The following is a 20,141-nucleotide window of genomic DNA, read 5'->3' as shown; positions in this document are numbered from 1 at the left end:
TTTCCAGAAAGCAGGAGGCAGACACATTGGCTTGGTCCAACACATAGTTTTCTTGCAACCAATTGCTGCGCACACTGACAAGAGAGGAGACGAGGCATGGACAGGGGAGGCATCCTGCCAAAAGATGGGGCCCTGAGCATCTGTGAGAGAACATTATAGAATCACAGAACATTGGAGCTGAAGGCAGTTTGTTGTTATTGTTGTTAGCTGCCATTGGGGTGATTCTGACTCCTGGTGACTCCACGTGTGCAGAGTAGAATTGCTCCATAGGGTTTTTAAGGATGTGGCGTTTCAGAAGCAGATTGCCAGGCCTATCTTCTGAGGTGCCTCTGGGCGGATTCAAACCACCAACCTTTTGGCTAGTAAGTCAAGTGCTTAACTGTTTGTAGCTGCCAGGGACACCCAGTTTGTTGTTGTTAGATGTCGTTGAGTCAGTTCCGACAGCAAACAAATGCACAACAGAATGAAACACTGTCTGGTCCTGTGCCACCCTCATAATCATTGTTACGTTTGAGCCCATTGTTGTAGCCACTGTGTCAGTCCATCTCGTTGAAGGTCTTCCTCTTTTTCACTGACTCTGTACTTTACCAAGCATGATGTCTTTCTCTAGGGACTGGTCACTTCTGATAACATGTCCAAAAGTATGTGAGATGAAGTCTCATCATCCTCACTTCCAAGGAGCTCTGTAGCTGTATTTTTTTCCAAGACAGACTTGTTGGCATTCTTTTGGCAGTACACGGTATAATCTTCACCAACACCATAACTCAAAGGCATCAATTCTTCGGCCTTCCTTATTCACTGTCTAGCTTTCCCATGACTATACGGTGATTGGGAATGTCATGGCTTGGGTCAGGCACACCTTAGCCCTCAAAGTGACATCTTTGCTTTCTAACACTTTTAAACGGTCTTTTACAGCAGATGTGCCAAATGCAATACATCTTTTGATTTCTTGACTGCTGCTTCCATGGCCTTTGATTGTGGATCGAAGTAAAATGAAATCCTTGTCAACTTCAATCTTTTCTCCGTTTATCGTGATGTAGCTTATTGGTCCAGTTGTGAGGATTTTTGTTTTCTTTATGTTGAAGTGCAATCCATACCGAAGGCTGTGGTCTTTGATCTTCATCAGTAAGTGCTTCAAGACATCTTCACTTTCAGCAAACAAGATTGTGTCATCTGCATAACACAGGTTGTTAATGAGTCTTCCTCCAGTCCTGATGCCCTGTTCTTCATATTGTCCACCTTCTCGGATTATTTGCCTATCCTATAGATTGAATAAGTATGGTGAAAAGATACAACCCTGATGCACACCTTTCCTGACATTAAACCAGGCAGTATTTCCTTGTTCTTTCTGAAAGACAGACTCTTGATCCACATACAAGTTCCTCATGAGCACAAGTAAGTGTTCTGGAATTCCCATTTTTAGTACTGTTATCCATAATTTGTTACGATCCACACAGGTGAATGTCTTTGCATAGTCAATAAAACACGAGTATTTCTGGTATTCTCTGATTTCAGCCAAAATCCATCTGACATCAGCAATGATATCCCTCATTCCATGTCCTTTTCTAAATCTGGCTTGAATTTCTGGAAGTTCCCTGTCAATGTATGGCTACAACTGCTTTTGAGTGATCTTCAGCAAAATTTTACTTGCATGTGATATTAATGATATTGTTCAGTAATTTCCACAGTCTGTTGGATAACCTTTCTTTGGAATGGGTACAAGTATGGATCTCTTTCAGTTGGTTGGCCAGGTAGCTGTCTTCCAAATTTCTTGGCATAGACAACTGAGAACCTCCAGTGCTGCATCCCTTTGTTGAAACATCTCAATTGGTATTCCATCAATTCCTGAAGCCTTGTTTTTCACCAATGCCTTCAGTACAGCTTGGGCTTCTTCCTTCAATACCATTGCTTCTTGATCATATGGTACCTTCTGAAATGGTCGAATGTCAACCAATTTTTTTTTTCTTTTGGTACAGTGACTGTGTATTCCTTCTATCTGCTTTTGGTGCTTCCTGAACCCATTCAAAATTTTGCCTATAGAAATTCTTCAGTATTTCACCTCGAGGCTTGGATGTTTTTCTTCATCTCTTTCAGCTTGAAAAATACCAAGAGTGTTCTTCCTTTTTGGTTTTTCTAACTTCAGGTCATTGCACATTTCATTATAATATTTTACTTTGTCTACTCTAGCTGCCCTGTGAAATATTCTGCTTAGCTCTTTTACTTCATCATTTCTTCCATCTGCTTTTGCTACTTTACATTCAAGAACAAGTTTCAGAGTTTCTCCTGACATCCATTTTAGTCTTTTCTTTCTTTCCTGTATTTTTAATGAATTTTTGATTTCCTCAAGTTTGTTGTCCTTAATGTATTCCCACAACTCCACTGGTCTTCGGTCATTAGTGCTCACCGAGTCAAATTTATTCTTGAGATGGTCTCCAAATTCAGGTGGGATATACTTAAGGTTGTATTTTGGCTCTTATGGACTTGTTCTAATTTTCTTTAGCTTCAACTTGAACTTACATATGAGCAATTGATGGTCTGTTCCACAATCAGCCCCTAACCTTGTTCTGAAAGATGATATTGAGCTTTCCCGTTATCTCTTTCCACACATGGAGTTGAGTCAATTCCTATGTTTTCCATCCGATGAGGTCCACATGTATAGCCACTATTTATGTTGTTGAAAAAAGGTATTTGCAATGAAGAAGTCATCGGTCTTACAAAATTCTGTCATGTGATCTCCGGCATCATTTCTATCACCAAGGCCGTATTTTCCAGATACTTCTCCTTTGTTTCCAACTTTTGCATTCCAGTCACCAGTAATTATCAATGCATCTTGAGTTTATGTTTGATCAATTTCAGACTTTGAAAGTTGGTAAAAATCTTCAATATCCTCATCTTTTGCATTAGTGGTTGGTGAATGAATTTGAATAATAGTTATATTAACTGGTCTTCCTTGTAGGGGTACGGATATTATCCTATCACTGACAGCATTGTATTTCAGGATAGATATTGAAATATTCTTTTTTGGTGACAAACACAACGCCATTCCTCTTCAATTTTTCATCCCTGGCATAGTAGACTATATGATTGTCTGATTCAAAATGGCCATTATCAGTCTGTTTCACCTCACTAATACCTAGGTTATCTGTCTTCAAGTGTACCATTTCATTTTTTAAGACTTCCAGTTTTCCTAGATTCATACTTTGTACATTCCACATTCCTATTATTAATGGTCATTATAATTGTAACATGGGCAGCAAGAAAACAATATCACCAGCACTGTGCTATAAGCTGTAAATTTTTTTTCAGTTGAACTTTAGATGAAGGTTTACAGAACAAACTGGTTTCTCATCAAACAGTTAGTACACACATTATTGTATGACATTGGTTAACAACCCTGTGATATGTCAACACTCTCCTTTTCCAACCCTGGGTTCCCTATTACTAGCTTTCCTGTCCCCTCCTGCCTTCCAGTCCCTGCCCCAGGGCTGGTGTGCCCCTTCAGTCTTGTTTTGTTCCATGGGCCTGTTCAATCTTTGGCTGAAGGGTGAACCTCAGGAGTGACCTCATTACTGAGCTGAAAGGGTGTTCGGGGGCCAGACTCTCAGGGTTTCTCCAGTCTCTGTCAGACAAGCAAGTCTGGTCTTTCTTTTTGAGTTAGCATTTTGTTGTATATTTTTCTTCAGCTCTGTCTGGGACCCTCTATTGTGATCCCTGTCAGAGCAGCCAGTGGTGGTAGCCAGGCACCATCTAGTTGTACTGGACTCAGTCTGGCGGAGGCCATGGTAGATGTGGTCCATTAGTCCTTTGGACTGATCTTGCCCTATATGTTTAGTTTTCTTCATTCTTCCTTGCTCCCAAAGTGGGGAGACCAACAGAGTATCCTAGATGGCTGCTCACAGGCTTTTAAGACCCCAGATGCTACTCACCAAAGTAGAATGTAGAACATTCTCTTTATAAACTATGTCATGCCAATTGAACTAGATGTTCCTTTAGACTATGGCCCCCACAGCCCTGAGCCCAGCAAGTCAGTCGCTCAGGGAGTTTGGATGTGTCTATATAGCTACCATGACCTTGCCTTGCACAGATTGTGCTGGCTTCCCCAGTATATAATTATAAATTCTATCCTACCACTTAAAGATCCTTCCCCTGCTCAATTGTCTTTTCACTAATTTTATTTTAAAAGGTGGGTGTAATCTCAGACAGTTGTTCTTCAGGCCATCAATTCTTATCATTTTATCAGGCCAACCACATTGCTAATTGCTTGATTGAGGAATCTAATAATTCTTTTTTCATATTTTCATATGGACTACAATGACTGGTGCTGCAGCTGATTTTCTCTATAATGAATGAAGCCTCCAGTTGCTTGATATCCTGTTGTTGGTAATCATAACTCCTCTTTCCTCTCCCTTCTCCCTTAAATTCAGGGAGCTCAGCAATTAGGACAATTCTAATCATTCCACACTTGAAACGCATCACTTGCATTCTTGAACTTCCTCCAACCAAATTACTAAAAGAATGTGTCCTGAGGCAGTTGCTCTGATTACACTGATTTTGCCTTTTGCTAGTAACAGGTGTTGGGGCCATAGCAATTATGACTCATTGGGAGAAAAACTCCTAAATTCGTTTCTGCCCAGGACGTTGGCATCCACACTGTCTAGGGTCACCCTGTTTATCAGTGCTGCAGGAAGGAGGTCTTTTCTCAGTCACCACTCATTTAATGGCATTCCCTCTGCGGGCTGCTTGTATGGCTCGCTCAGGGAGTGCTCTTGAGCTGGGAACTTGATATGTTCATTCAGATTCTCCCTGGTTGCTAAGGGCATCTGAGACTATGTGTCCTCCCTGATCCTGCTAGACCTGCGGTCAGGTCAGATTAAGGCATGTAAGGGCCCAAAGCACTGATGATCAGTGGTGCTCCCTCCTCTGCTTACTCACACATGAATGGGATATGTGAGTTACATATATGTAAACCAAACCAAACCTGTTGCTGTTGAGCTGATTCCAATTCATAGTGGTTCTATAGAACAGAGTAGAACTTCTCCCTAGGGTTTGCAAGGAGCAGCTGGTGGATTTGAACTGCTGGCCTCTTGGTTAGCAGCCTGAGCTCTTAACCACTGCGTCACCAGAGCTCTTATACATTTTTGTTTATATGTATGTATGTATGTGTGTGTGTCTTAGCTATTCATGATGTAACTTCTTTTTAAATGTGACTACAATATTAGCAACTGAACGCGAAAGTGGTATATACCATTTTAGTGGGATGAGATGAACTGGATTATATTTTTAATGGATGTGTGGTACTAAGATTTTTACTATATACCACATTTTCTATGAAAAGAATATTCTACATTTTCTACAACAAAGAAAATGAGTCAGTGAACTTAGTCGTTTCAACAATCAAGATAAAATTCTTTTGATCTCCCACGAAAAAAATTGACTTTCCCAATTTTGCTTTAAACAGCCCGTACTTCAATTTTGATGCTTGTTTTGTAATAAATACAATTATAAATAAACAAATGAAAAGTCATCATAAGAGAAAATTTAATGATCAGAAAACGAATATTACAAGTTAGTATATTTTATTTTTAGATAGACTATTGCCTCATCTAGCATGACCTCAGCTGGTATGACGTAAAGTCTTTTCTGCTTCACATTTAGTCACTGTCCAGCATTTTGGCCTTGGCATGTCCTTCTCACGGCATGCAGAGGGCGAGACCAAGAAGTATGTGAGCACCCGTCAATTCTCTGCTTGGGTCATATTTGCAAGCATTACATTGGGCAAAGCAAGTCACATGGCCAGGTCTAGCATTAGGGTAAGTGTTATGGATTGAATTGTGCCCCCCTCAAAAAATGTGTGTCAACTTGGCTAGGCCATGATTCCAATTATTGTGTGATTGTCCACCATTTTGTCACCTGATGTGATTTTCCTATGTGTTATAAATCCTACCTCTATGACCTTAACGAGGTAGAATTAGTTGCAGTTATGTTAATGAGGCAGGATTCAATCTACACAATTAGGTTGTTTCTTAAGTCAATCTTTTTCGAGATATAAAAAAGGGAAGCAAGCAGAGGGACCTCATACCACCAAGACAAAAGAGCAAGAAGAATAGTGCGCCCTTTGGACACTGGGTTCCTGCACTGAGAAGCTCCTCGACCAGGACAGGACCTTAGCCCAGAGCCAACAGAGAAAGAAAGAAAGAAAGCCTTCCTCTGGAGCTGGCATTCTGAATTCGGACTTGTAGCCTCAAAGACTGTGAGAGAATAAATTTCTCTTTGTTAAAGCTGTCCATTTGTGGTATTTCTGTTATAGCAGCAGTAGATGACTAAGACAGTAAGAGGGCATAACAAAGTTACATGACAAAGGCTAGTCAGGTAGAAAATGTGAGCATCGATGCAATCAACTTACCACAGTGATGGGACTCATGCCCCCTCTTACTTTTCTCTTGTTGTTATTAGGTGCCACTGAGTCAGTTACAATTCATGGTGACTCCATGTAAGAGGGTAGAGCTGCCTTGTATGGTTTTCTAGGCTGTAATTTTGAACTTACCAAGCTGCTCCATGGGTGAAAGAACTAGCAATCTGCTCCTGCAAACATTTTTTTTTTTTAATGTTTGCAGGAGCAGATTGCTAGTTCTTTCTCCCATGGAGCAGCTTGGTAAGTTCAAACCACCAACTTTTCTGGTAGCAGCTGAGTGCTTAACCATCGCACCACCAGGACTCTTCCTCATTAATTAGTGAGATAACTGCCCAATAGTTATCCATTTATTCCTTACCTACCTTCCTCAAAGAGATAAATCCTGGACTAGAAGATTTGGGGCTGAAAGGTCATCTAGCCACCTCTTCTTATGAAGATTCTCCCTGCACTGACCATTTCAAAGGAGTTTGCTTCTTTATAATGTGTTTATTCATATCCTGGGATTATAATAACCCATCAGGCTCTAAATCAAATCATTTTCAGTGCAATGGTTATCAAGATTCCTGAGGATGAAGCCTCCTTTTCAATAGAAAAGCACTCATAGTACTTTACATCATCTAAAATAGCAAATAGAGAGCAAAGAGTTAACTCTAAATTGAATCCATATGTTTAGATTATATTTTATTAATCCCAAAATATCTGTATACATTTTGAAAACAGTAGTACTTGCATATGTGAGATCCACCACCCGTCTGTCAGGTCGTTGTACTGTGATGGCTTGCGTATTGCGTGATGCCGAAAGCTGTGCACTGGTATTTCAAATTCCAGTGAGGTCATCCATGGTGGACTGGTTTCAGCAGGGCCTCCAGACTAAGATAGACTAGGAAGAAAGGCCTGGTGATCTACTTCAGAAAATTAAACAATGAAAACCTTATGAATCACAACAGAACATCTTCTGACTCACTTGCTTTGGATACCTCATCAGGATGGATGAATCTCTGGAGGACAACATCATGTCTGGTGAAACAGAGGGCCTATGAGGGTGAGAGAGACCCTTGGTGAGATGGATTGGCGCATTAATCGTAATGATGAGCTGGAACGTGCTGGTAATTGTGAGGATGATATAGGACTGGACAACATTTCATTCTGTATACGTAAGGTTGCCATGAGTCAGAGTCGACTGGACAGCAGCTATCTATCTATCATCTATCTGGTGCTATTTATATAATCTATGGATAATGCAGGCTGTGCATATAAATTCTCTGATTATTTGCAGTAATTCGGAGACTTCTCTCCCAACAAAGACGTAGACACACACATACACACACAAATACACACCTATCTGCCCTCTCGGAAACCCTATGGTTTCTGTCCTATTGGGCCGCAGTGGGTCAGAATTGACTCAGTACACAACAACATCTGCCCACTAGCTTTAGTGATATAGGTTTTCTTTTTACATATTTCACAAAATATCTCTTAGTAATTGTGGGGCTGAAGATACAAGGGGAAGTCCATCAGAGCTGTGGCAGCCTTTGAAGAGGTGCAGGAAGGCAGTTTCAACCTCCTGATTTCTGCAAAGGGTCTTCGCTGAGCTCAGGAGAAAGATCCAACACTTCAGTCAGGGATTTGAATGCTTCAAAATCCAGCCTATAATTCCCTTTTCAGCTTTCTGTTTCTCAATTTCCTTTATAAAAATATATCCCACTAACCAAAACACATTTCACTCATTTCTGCTTTTTGCTATGAGAAATTCCTTCTTGATGCCCTACCCTACCTGTTCCCCAAGGTCAGGCTCATCCCTTCCCTGAAGACTTCCCTGATTTGGACTCAGCCTATAATGACCTTTTACTTTTTGGTTCCATTCATCTTGTTACTTAATTGTCTTTTTATATTCAATTTATTGCAATTAGATTTAATTTGTGTTTATTAAGCACTTTCAGAGCACCATGTATCTGGCCAGGTCCCAGGATTATAAGCCGAGTGACAACTCTGTTTCTGCTACTAAGAAACTCAATTGTTTCCTCTTAAATATTTTAGACCCTTAACTCCATTGCATGTACTTTATTTTTATATATCCTATGGCACCAAACAAATAGAAAATTGAAAATTATCAAATTGAAATAATAAAAAGGCAGGCACTGGTGAGATTTCCACCCTGGGAATATATATCTAATGTCTTAAATCTTGAAAAACACTGGCTGCTGTGGACTCAGAATATGTCCTTCTGATCATGATGAGGGGGCTAATTAGAAGACAGCCTAGCCAGGGTTGGCGCAATGTTGAACCTGGACTATTATCTTAGCAATCCATTCTAAACTCAGGTGAAGAGTGGAAGGACAAGAGCTCTGTGTCATAAGAGATTTGAAGAGGGAGGGGCTGATCAAAGGACACTTCAGATCAAGACTGTGGAAGTGCTGGGCACCTGGTAGTGGCTCATCCTGTTGCTTGTACTGTGTGATTGTTGACAGAGCCAGAGAGGAAATGATTGGACTGGGATTTAAAGAAATGGATGCCTCAATTAATTCTTGGCTCCATTGTCTGTATGTCAAAATTTTGGACTGTCTCTCTTCCGTGTCCTCTGTTGAGCGGAAGCATGACAGACTGGAATCTCCCAATAATCTCCCCCTAAGCTGGCAGGAGGAACTGCCATGAGAGATGCCCAATAAATATACCAGTTGGCCCTAAGTTTTCTAATGGAGCGACCATGGTTGGATCAAATGATTTTCCTGCCAACCTAAAGAACAGATGTCAATGGAGGGAGTGAGAAAAATAGATGGAACTTGATACACAGGCTTCTAATTTGTACCATATCTTTGAGCAACAAATCCCACGAAGTATCCAGTGTTCCACGTATTGGTATCTCCACAAATGCCCACTGAGAAGGTCTGTCTTGCTTTCTAAACTCATGAGTGACAGTTGCTTGCCAAGGAATCTGGAAAAAAAAAAAAAAAGATGCTGACATCTCCATGTCTAATTAGTCGAATAGTTAAAACTGGAGTAAGGCCACTCTAAATCACATTCCTGGCTGTCTGTTGTCATGGTATTCAAGTGCTTTCTATTCTTCCTGTGGCCTAGGGAAAATCAACAATATGTGATTTTATAAAATATTCATAAGTTACAGCACTAAATAATGGCCAATTTTTTTCTATACAGTGGAGCTCAAACTGTATAACTGACTGGCAGTCAATTTTTTAACAGTCTCACTTTAAATTTCATCGCTTATACGGTACTCTGTTTTATTAATTGCTTTTTGGTTCTCTAGGGTGTTATAATGGGACCATTAAGAGGAGAGATCCAAATGACCCAAATTCTGGACTTAATTCTACAACATATTAAGAGTTTAGTTATAAGTTTCTTAGGCAAATTACATAAACTTAAATTTCAGGTTTCTTACTTCAAAAACATGGTAATAGTAAATATGCTTCAGGAGAATTTACTGAGATGTTAACTGCTATCTTTTGGTTTTACTGCTATAGAAAGATGGGAAGTTGTTGTTAGGTGCCATTGAGGCGCTTCTGATTCATAGAGACCCTGTGTATAGTATTCGCAGAGTCAATAAAACATAGGTAAACATCTTTTTGGTGTTCTCTGCTTTCAGCCATCTGCATCAGCAATGATATCCCTGGTTCCATGTTCTCTACTGAATCCAGCTTGAATTTCTGGCAGTTCCCTGTCAATGTGCTGCTGCAACTATTTTTGAATGATCTTCAGCAAAATTTTACTTGTGTGTGATATTAACGATATTGTTCAACATGATCACATTCTGTGGGGTCACCTTTATTCGGAGTGGGCACAAAATATGGACCTCTTCCAGTCAGTTGTCCACGTAGCTGTCTTCCAAATTTCTTGGCATAGACAAGCAAATGCTTCCAGTGTCCTATGCATTTGTTGAAACGTTTCAATTTGTATTCTGTCAGTTCCTGGAGACATGTTTTTCACCAATGCCTTCAGTGCAGTTTGGACTTCTTCCTTCAGTACCATTGGTTCTTAATCACATGCTACCTCCAGAAATAGCTGAATGTTGAACAGTCCTTTTGGTACAGTGACTCTGTGTGCTCCTTCCATCATCTTTTGATGCTTCCTGTGTCGTTCAATATTTTCCCCATAGAATCCTTCCATAGTGCAATTCAAGGCTTGAATTTTTTCTTCAGTTCTTTCAGGTTGAGAAATGCCAAGCACGTTCTTCCTTTTTTAGTTTTCTAATTCCAAACCTTTGCACATTTCATTATAATACTTTCCTTTGTCTTCTCAAGCTGCCTTTTGAAATCTTTTGTCCAGTTCTTTTACTTTGTTATTTCTTCCATTAGCTTTGGCTGCTCTATGTTCAAAAGCAAGTTTCAGAATCTCTTCTGACATCCATTTGGTCTTTTCTTTCTTTCCTGTCTTTTTAATGATCTTTTGCTTTCTTCATGTATGATGACCTTGATGTTATCCTACAACTCATTTGGTCTTCAGTCATTAGTATTCAATGCATCAAATCTATTCTTGAGATTTTGTCTCTAAATTCAGGTGGAATATGCTCAAGGTCATACTTTGGCTGTCATGGACTTGTTTTATTTTCTTCAGCTTCAACTTGAACTTGCATATGAACAATTGGTGGTCTGTGGTGCAGTCTGCCCCCGGCCTTGTTCTGACTGATGATATTGAACTTCCGTTGTCTTTTTCCACAGATGTAGTCAATTTGATTCCTGTGAGATTCATGTGTTTAGTTGCTTTTTATGTTGTTGAAAAGAGGTATTTTCACTGAATAGGCCATTGATCTTGCAAAATTCTATCATGCACTGCCTGGCATCGTTTCTACCACCTAGTACATATTTTCCAATTATCGATACTTCTTTTTTATTTCCAACTTTCACATTCCAATCACAAGTAATTTATCAGTGCATCTTGATTACATGTTTGATCAATTTCAGACTGTAGAAGCTAGTAAAAATCTTTAGCTTCTTTTTCTTTGGCATTAGTGTTTGGTGTGTAAATTTGAATAATAGTCATATTAACTGGTCTTCTTTATAGACGTGGTCATGGATTGAATTGTGTCCCCCAAAATATGTGTCAGCTTAGCTAGGCCATGATGCCCAGTATTATGGGACTGTATACCATTTTGCCATCTGATGTGATTTTTCCTATGTGTTGTAAATCTTATCTCTGTGATGTTAATGAGACAGGATTAGCAGCAGTTATATTGATGAGGCAGGACTCAATCTAATAGATTAGGTTGTGTCTTGGGCCAGTGTCTTTTGAGATATAAAAGACAGAAGCGAGCAGAGATATGGGGACTTCATACCACAAAGAAGCAAGAGTCAGGAGAATATACTTTGAACCTGGGGTCCCTGTGCTGAGAAGTTTCTCGACTAGGGAAGATTAAAGACAAGGACCTTCCCCCAGAGCCAACAAACAGAGAAAGCTTTCCCCTGGAACTGGCACCCTGAATTCGGACTTCTAGCCACCTAAGCTGTGAGAGAATAAATTTTTCTTTGTTAAAGTCATCCACTTGTGGTATTTCTGTTATAACAGCACTAGATAACTAAGACAAGGGTATGGATATTATTCTATCATTGATAGTGTTGTACTTCAGGATAGACCTAGAAATACTCTTTTTGATGATAAATGTGACACCATTCCTCTTCAATTTGTCATTCCCTGCATAGTAGACCATATGATTGTCCGATTCAAACTGGCCAGTACCAGTCCATTTCAGCTCATGAATGCCTAGAATGTCTACCTTCAAGTATCCCATTTCATTTTTGACACCTTCCAATTTTCCTAGATATGTACTTTGTACATCCCTCATTTCAATTATTAATGGATGTTTGCGTCTGTTTCTTCTCATGCTCAGTTGTGCCACATCAGTAAATGAAGGTCCTGAAAGCTTGACACCGTGCACCTCATTAAGGTTGACTCTATTTTTAGGCGGTAGCTCTTCCCCACTGGTATTTTGAGTGCCTTCCAACCTGGAGGCTCATCTTCTGGCATTATATAAGACAATGTTCTGCTGCCATTCATATGTTTTTCATTGGTCAGTTTTTTCGGAAGTAGACAGCCAGGTCCTTCTTCCTAGTCCATCTTAGTTTTGAAGCTTCACTGAAACCTGTCCACCATGGGTGATCCTGCTGGTATTTGAAATACCAGTGGCATGGCTTTCAGCATCACAACAACACACAAACCACCACAGGACAAACTGACAGATGAATGGTGGAAGATGGGAAGATTGAAAGGTAATTTTCCCCTTTCCTGACATGCTCCCCACTCCTGATATCCAGGTCTTTGTGTTCTGTGCTCTTTATCTGCTAAGGGTATGAAACATTTGTGTGTGTGTGTGTGTGTGTGTGTGTGTGTGTGTGTGTTTATTAGGTATGCCTCCTATTCCCCAAACTCTACCACCCAGACATTTGTTTTGAAGTTGGAAATTGCTGTGGAAAGAGAGGAGGGAATTAACTGGTGTCTGACTCAGGGTGAAAGTAATTCTGCGATAGAAAGACTGGAAGTGAGAGGAAAAGGAGAAGCAGTAGAGTGATGAGGATTTTTTTTTTTTTTTTTAACTAGTTGTCATGGAGTCGATTCTGCTTCATGGCAGACCCTATATGTGTCAGAGCAGAACTGTTGGCAGACATGCCCCATAGTGTTTTCAATGACTGATCTCACTTAAATACAATGGGTGTGGGGAGGGAATTCTCCAGATAGGAATGCGTGTGTGATGGGTAGGGGGGCTGGCCACAGAATACCCAAGCCTGGGAGCCTCAATAAAATGCTCCCACTCAAGTTCAGTAAACAGGAGGCGGTGGACTTCCAAGGGACCATGCTGTTCCTTATAAGGGGCATTGGGAGTATCATTCTGAAGACCAGAAATTTTTAAACTGTGTGTTCCTAAAATGAATAAGCAATGGTATTGTTTGAAATTCCTAAAGAGGGGAAACAGGCTGCTGGATAATGGCATATTGGGTTTTTAGGCACCCCAGGTTGGGGCTAAATGAAATTGGATTTGAATGAAAAAAAATGGAAGACTAAAAATTTTTTGCATGTCGGGGTTGTGGAAGTAACAAAGTATCATGGGAGGTCTTATTTCTTTCTTTAAAGAAGGAACCGCAGGAGGTCTTGATTTAATTTGAAAATGAGGACTGACTTTGCCAAGGTGATTATAAGGCAGACATTTTTCTTTTATTGGATGAATGAAATCTGCAAATGCAATTAAAATGAGAAAATGGAAACATTTCATTAAACATACTATATAAGAGTGATTTTAAGTTAATATTATTTTGATTTTCTCAAAGCTTTCTGTTTGTATTGAGTTAAATAACTTTCCTCAAAGTGAAAGAGAAATACATACCATCATTTGATTAGTTTTTATAAAGACTTTCTGTTGTATTTCTCAGATTTGAGAAAGTGAATGATTATGTTAGATTAACATATTCTTGTGCAACTTGGAGTTTCCAGTTCCTTGCTTTCAACAAAATTAGACAGTCGATAAATGATTACAAATAGTTTTTTTTTTATTAACTTTTATTGAGCTTCAAGTGAACATTTACGAATCAAGTCAGACTGTCACATATAAGTTTATATACACCTTACTCCGTATCTACTAATTAATCAGTAAAAAACCCTCTCCCACCCTCCCTCCCTCCCCGCCAAGTAACCACAAAAGTATGTGTTCTTCTCAGCTTATACTATTTCTCAAGATCTTGTAATAGTGGTCTTATACAATATTTGTCCTTTTGCCTCTGACTAATTTCGCTCAGCATAATGCCTTCCAGGTTCCTCCATGTTATGAAATGTTTCAAAGATTCGTCACTGTTCTTTATCGATGTGTAGTATTCCATTGTGTGAATATACCACAATTTATTTAACCATTCATCCGTTGATGGGCACCTTGGTTGCTTCCAGCTTTTTGCTATTGTAAACAGAGCTGCAATAAACATGGGTGTGCATATATCTGTTTGTGTGAAGGCTCTTATTTCTCTAGGGTATATTCCGAGGAGTGGGATTTCTGGGTTGTATGGTAGTTCTATTTCTGTTTCAGATAACACCAGATAGATTTCCAAAGTGGTTGTACTATTTTACATTCCCACCAGCAGTGTATAAGAGTTCCAATCTCTCTGCAGCCTCTCCAACATTTATTATTTTGTGTTTTTTGGATTAATGCCAGCCTTGTTGGAGTGAGATGGAATCTCATGGTAGTTTTAATTTGCATTTCTCTAACGGCTAATGATCGAGAGCATTTTCTCATGTATCTGTTGGCTGCCTGAATATCTTCTTTAGTGAAGTGTGTGTTCATATCCTTTGCCCACTTCTTGATTGGGTTGTTTGTCTTTTTGTGGTTGAGTTTTGACAGAGTCATATAGATTTTAGAGATCAGGCGCTGGTCGGAGATGTCATAGCTGAAAATTCTTTCCCAATCTGTAGGTGGTCTTTTTACTCTTTTGGTGAAGTCTTTAGATGAGCATAGGTGTTTGATTTTTAGGAGCTCCCAGTTATCTGGTTTCTCTTCGTCATTTTTGGTAATGTTTTGTATTCTGTTTATGCCTTGTATTAGGGCTCCTAACCTTGTCCCTATTTTTTCTTCCATGATCTTTATCGTTTTAGTCTTTATGTTTAGGTCTTTGATCCACTTGGAGTTAGTTTTTGTGCATGGTGTGAGGTATGGGTCCTGTTTCATTTTTTTGCAAATGGATATCCAGTTATGCCAGCACCATTTGTTAAAAAGACTATCTTCTCTCCAATTAACTGACACTGGGCCTTTGTCAAATATCAGCTGCTCATATGTGGATGGATTTATATCTGGGCTCTCAGTTCTGTTCCACCAGTTTATGTGTCTGTTGTTGTACCAGTACCAGGCTGTTTTGACTACTGTAGCTGTATAATAGGTTCTGAAATCAGGTAGAGTGAGGCCTCCCACTTTCTTCTTCTTTTTCAGTAATGCTTTGCTTATCCGAGGCTTCTTTCCCTTCCATATGAAGTTGGTGATTTGTTTCTCTATCACCTTAAAAAATGACATTGGAATTTGGATCGGAAGTGCATTGTATGTATAGATGGCTATTGGTAGAATAGACATTTTTACTATGTTAAGTCTTCCTATCCATGAGCAAGGTATGTTTTTCCACTTAAGTATGTCCTTTTTAATTTCTTGTAGTAGTACTTTGTAGTTTTCTTTGTATAGGTCTTTTACATCTTTGGTAAGATTTATTCCCAAGTATTTTATCTTCTTGGGGGCTACTGTGAATGGTATTGATTTGGTGATTACCTCTTCGATGTTCTTATTGTTGATGTAGAGGAATCCAAGTGATTTTTGTATGTTTATCTTATAACCTGAGACTCTGCCAAACTCTTCTATTAGTTTCAGCAGTTTTCTGGAGGATTCCTTAGGGTTTTCTGTGTATAAGATCATGTCATCTGCAAATAGAGATAATTTTACTTCCTCTTTGCCAATCCGGATGCCCTTTATTTCTTTGTCTAGCCTAATTGCCCTGGCTAGGACTTCTAGCACGATGTTGAATAAGAGCAGTGATAAAGGGCATCCTTGTCTGGTTCCCGTTCTCAAGGGAAATGCTTTCAGGTTCTCTCCATTTAGAGTGATATTGGCTGTTGGCTTTGCATAGATGCCCTTTATTATGTTGAGGAATTTTCCTTCAATTCCTATTTTGGTGAGAGTTTTTATCATAAATGGGTGTTGGACTTTGTCGAATGCCTTTTCTGCATCAATCGATAAGATCATGTGTTTTTTGTCTTTTGTTTTATTTATATGGTGGATTACATTAATGGTTTTTCTAATATTAAACCAACCTTGCATACCTGGTATAAATCCCACTTGATCGTGGTGAATTATTTTTTTGATATGTTGTTGAATTCTATTGGCTAGAATTTTGTTAAGGATTTTTGCATCTATGTTCATGAGGGATATAGGTCTGTAATTTTCTTTGTTTGTGATGTCTTTACCTGGTTTTGGTATCAGGGAGTTGGTGGCTTCATAGAATGAGTTAGGTAGTATTCCGTCATTTTCTATGCTTTGAAATACCTTCAGTAGTAGTGGTGTTTTCTCTGAAAGTTTGGTACAACTCTGCAGTATAGCCATCCGGGCCAGGGCTCTTTTTTGTTGGGAGTTTTTTGATTACTGTTTCAATCTCTTTTTTTGTTATGGGTCTATTTAGTTGTTCTACTTCTGATTGTGTTAGTTTAGGTAGGTAGTGTTTTTCCAGGAATTCATCCATTTCTTCTAGGTTTGCAAATTTGTTAGAGTACAATTTTTCATAATAATCTGATATGATTCTTTTAATTTCAGTTGGGTCTGTTGTGATGTGGTCCTTCTCGTTTCTTATTCGGGTTATTTGTTTCCTTTCCTGTATTTCTTTAGTCAGTCTAGCCAATGGTTTATCAATTTTGTTAATTTTTTCAAAGAATCAGCTTTTGGCTTTGTTAATTCTTTCAATTGTTTTTCTGTTCTCTAATTCATTTAGTTCAGCTCTAATTTTTATTATTTGTTTTCTTCTGGTGCCTGATGGATTCTTTTGTTGCTCAGTTTCTATTTGTTCAAGTTGGAGGGACAGTTCTCTGATTTTGGCTCTTTCTTCTTTTTGTATGTGTGCATTTATCGATATAAATTGGCCTCTGAGCACTGCTTTTGCTGTGTCCCAGAGGTTTTGATAGGAAGTATTTTCATTCTCGTTGCTTTCTATGAATTTCCTTATTCCCTCCTTAATGTCTTCTATAACCCAGTCTTTTTTCAGGAGGGTATTGTTCATTTTCCAAGTATTTGATTTCTTTTCCCTAGTTTTTCTGTTATTGATTTCTAGTTTCATTGCCTTGTGGTCTGAGAAGATGCTTTGTAATATTTCGATGTTTTGGACTCTGCAAAGGTTTGTTTTATGACCTAATATGTGGTCTATTCTAGAGAATGTTCCATGTGCGCTAGAAAAAAAAGTATACTTTGTAGCAGTTGGGTGGAGAGTTCTGTAGAAGTCAATGAGGTCAAGTTGGTTGATTGTTGTAATTAGGTCTTCGTGTCTCTATTGAGCTTCTTACTGGATGTCCTGTCCTTCTCCGGAAGTGGTGTGTTGAAGTCTCCTACTATAATTGTGGAGGTGTCTATCTCACTTTTTAGTTCTGTTAAAATTTGATTCATGTATCTTGCAGCCCTGTCATTGGGTGCATAAATATTTAATATGGTTATATCTTCCTGATCAATTGTCCCTTTTATCATTATGTAGTGTCCTTCTTTATCCTTTGTGGTGGATTTAAGTTTAAAGTCTATTTTGTCAGAAATTAATATTGCTACTCGTCTTCTTTTTTGCTTATTGTTTGCTTGATATATTTTTTCCATCCTTTGAGTTTTAGTTTGTTTGTGTCTCTTGTAGGCAGCATATAGACAGATCGTGTTTCTTTATCCAGTCCGAGACTCTCTGTCTCTTTGTTGGTGCATTTAGTCCATTTACATTCAGCGTAATTATAGATAAGTGTTTAGTGTTGTCATTTTGATACCTTTTTATGCATGTTGTTGACAATTTCATTTTTCCACTTACTTTTTTGTGCTGAGACGTTTTTCTTTGTAAATTGTGAGATCCTCATTTTCATAGTATTTGACTTTATGTTTGTTGAGTCATTACGTTTTTCTTGGCTTTTATTTTGAGTTATGGAGTTGTTATACCTCTTTGTGGTTACCTTAATATTTACCCCTATTTTTCTAAGTAAAAACCTAAACTTGTATTGTCCTATATCGCCTTGTATCCCTCTCCATATGGCAGTTCTATGTCACCTGTATTTAGTCCCTTTTTTTGATTATTGTAATCTTTTACATATTGACTTCAATGATTCCCTGTTTTGAGCATTTTTTTTTTTTAATTAATCTTAATTTGTTGTCATATATGCTTGGCTGGAGCTGGTTCTGTGTTTTTAGTCCAATTAGGGAAGGATTTTTGGTCCCTGGGTTTTTTGTGGTTGCTTCTCTCAGGCCGGAAGAATGGGTTAGGAAAAGACCAAAAAAAAAAAAAAAACGGAAAAGCAAAGCCCCAGAGCCGGAGCCGTTCTCCCTCTGGCTCAGGAAATTCCAATGTTAATGAAGCTGCCTGGGAAGGGGAGGGGAGGGTTCAGAAAAACAGGAGAGAGTAGCACCCCAGAATATAGCCGAAGTTGCTTATCTTGCTTGGGATGACTATTTCATCTGAGATTCCCAAGGGGCGTGTCGCCTATGTGTGCTGGCTGTGTGGAGATTGTCCCCGAGGGTCTGGCCGGCTGAAGCTGCGGCCACATTCTCCGCTGCCAGTCCAAAGCCCAGCGTCAAGGTTCCCCGGTTGGGACGCTGCACTCCCGGCTCCAAAATCAGTCGCTGCCTCCCGGGGACTTCTCCTCCCGCCAGCCGCATCGCTGCGCCGTCTCATGGACCTGCTGGGCCCCCTCCCGGGTTTAGTTCAGGGGAGTAGGGCTGCGACCCGTGTTTGCGCCGTGACCAGATGCCGTGTTCAGCTCCTCTGTGCCCAGTCCAAAGCCTGGCGCCAAGGTTCTCCGGCTGGGACGCTGCACTCCCGGCTCCAAAACCAGTCACTGCCTCCTGGCGACTTCTCCTCCCACCAGCAGCGTCGCTATGCCACCCACGCGGACTGGCTGGGGCCCCTCCCGGGGTCAGTTCAGGGGGGTAGACCTGCTCCCCGTGTTTGCGCCGTCACAAGATGTTGTGTTCAGCTCCCCTGGGCCCAGTCCTAAGCCCGGTGCCAAGGTTACCTGACTGGGACGCTGGCTCCAGGCTCGGAAAACAGTCGCTTCTTCCCCGTAGTTGTTCGTGCTCCGTCTCTGTCACTCAGGTCAACTCTTTAAATCTGTGTTTGTTGTTCAGGGTTCGTAGATTGTCATGTATGTGATCGATTCACTTGTTTTTCTGAGTCTTTGTTGCAAGAGGGATCCGAGGTAGCATCTACCTAGTCAGCCATCTTGGCCCACCCCCCGTCTACAAATAGTTTTTGAAAAAATATCTTTATTTAATTTTTGTTATGCAACTTGAAATGAGTTCAAATATTTAATTACAATGCTATAATAAACTAGGTTTTCATTGCTATATATACTAGGTTTTCTCAATGCTTATATTTATAAAAATGAAAAACAGGAGTTAAATTAATGCTGCAATCTATCTCATTAAAGTAATAATTACTATTCAGTGTACTAAAGGGAAAAATATTCATTTTATTAAAAGATACATGTCCAATAAAATTTTACTTTTTATGCTCAATATGGAGCCCTGATGGCTCAGTGGTTAAGCACTGGGCAGCTAATCGAAAGGCTGGCGGTTTACACACACCAGCCACTCCATGGAAGAAAGACATGGCAGTCTGCTTCTGGAAAGATTAACCCCCCCCCGAAAAAAGACCATTGCCATCGAGTCAATTCCAACTCACAGTGACCCTAGAGGAGCTGCTCCATAGGGTTTTCAAGAAGTAAGTGGTTGATTCAAACTGCCAATCTTTTGGTTAGCAACCAAACTCTTTACCACTGCACTACCGGGGCTCCCCGTAAAGATCACAGCCTTGGAAACCCTACAGAGCAATTCTTCTGTGTTCTATAGTGTCTCTATGAGATGGAATCGACTCTAAGGCAACAGGTTTATGTTCAATAATTATTGATTAAGATACGTAAAATGTTCATTTTGTTTGGAACTAATGTGCTAGTAATAATTTTAATGGATAACTGGCTCTAGAAGAATTACAAACACTAGAGAGTCATGAATACAAGAAATAAAAAAATACACACCATTTCA

The sequence above is a fragment of the Elephas maximus genome, chromosome 2 (assembly GCF_024166365.1).
Source record: "Elephas maximus indicus isolate mEleMax1 chromosome 2, mEleMax1 primary haplotype, whole genome shotgun sequence".
In the NCBI taxonomy this organism is placed as follows: Eukaryota; Metazoa; Chordata; class Mammalia; order Proboscidea; family Elephantidae; genus Elephas; species Elephas maximus.
Note: the sequence above shows the minus strand (reverse complement) of the source record.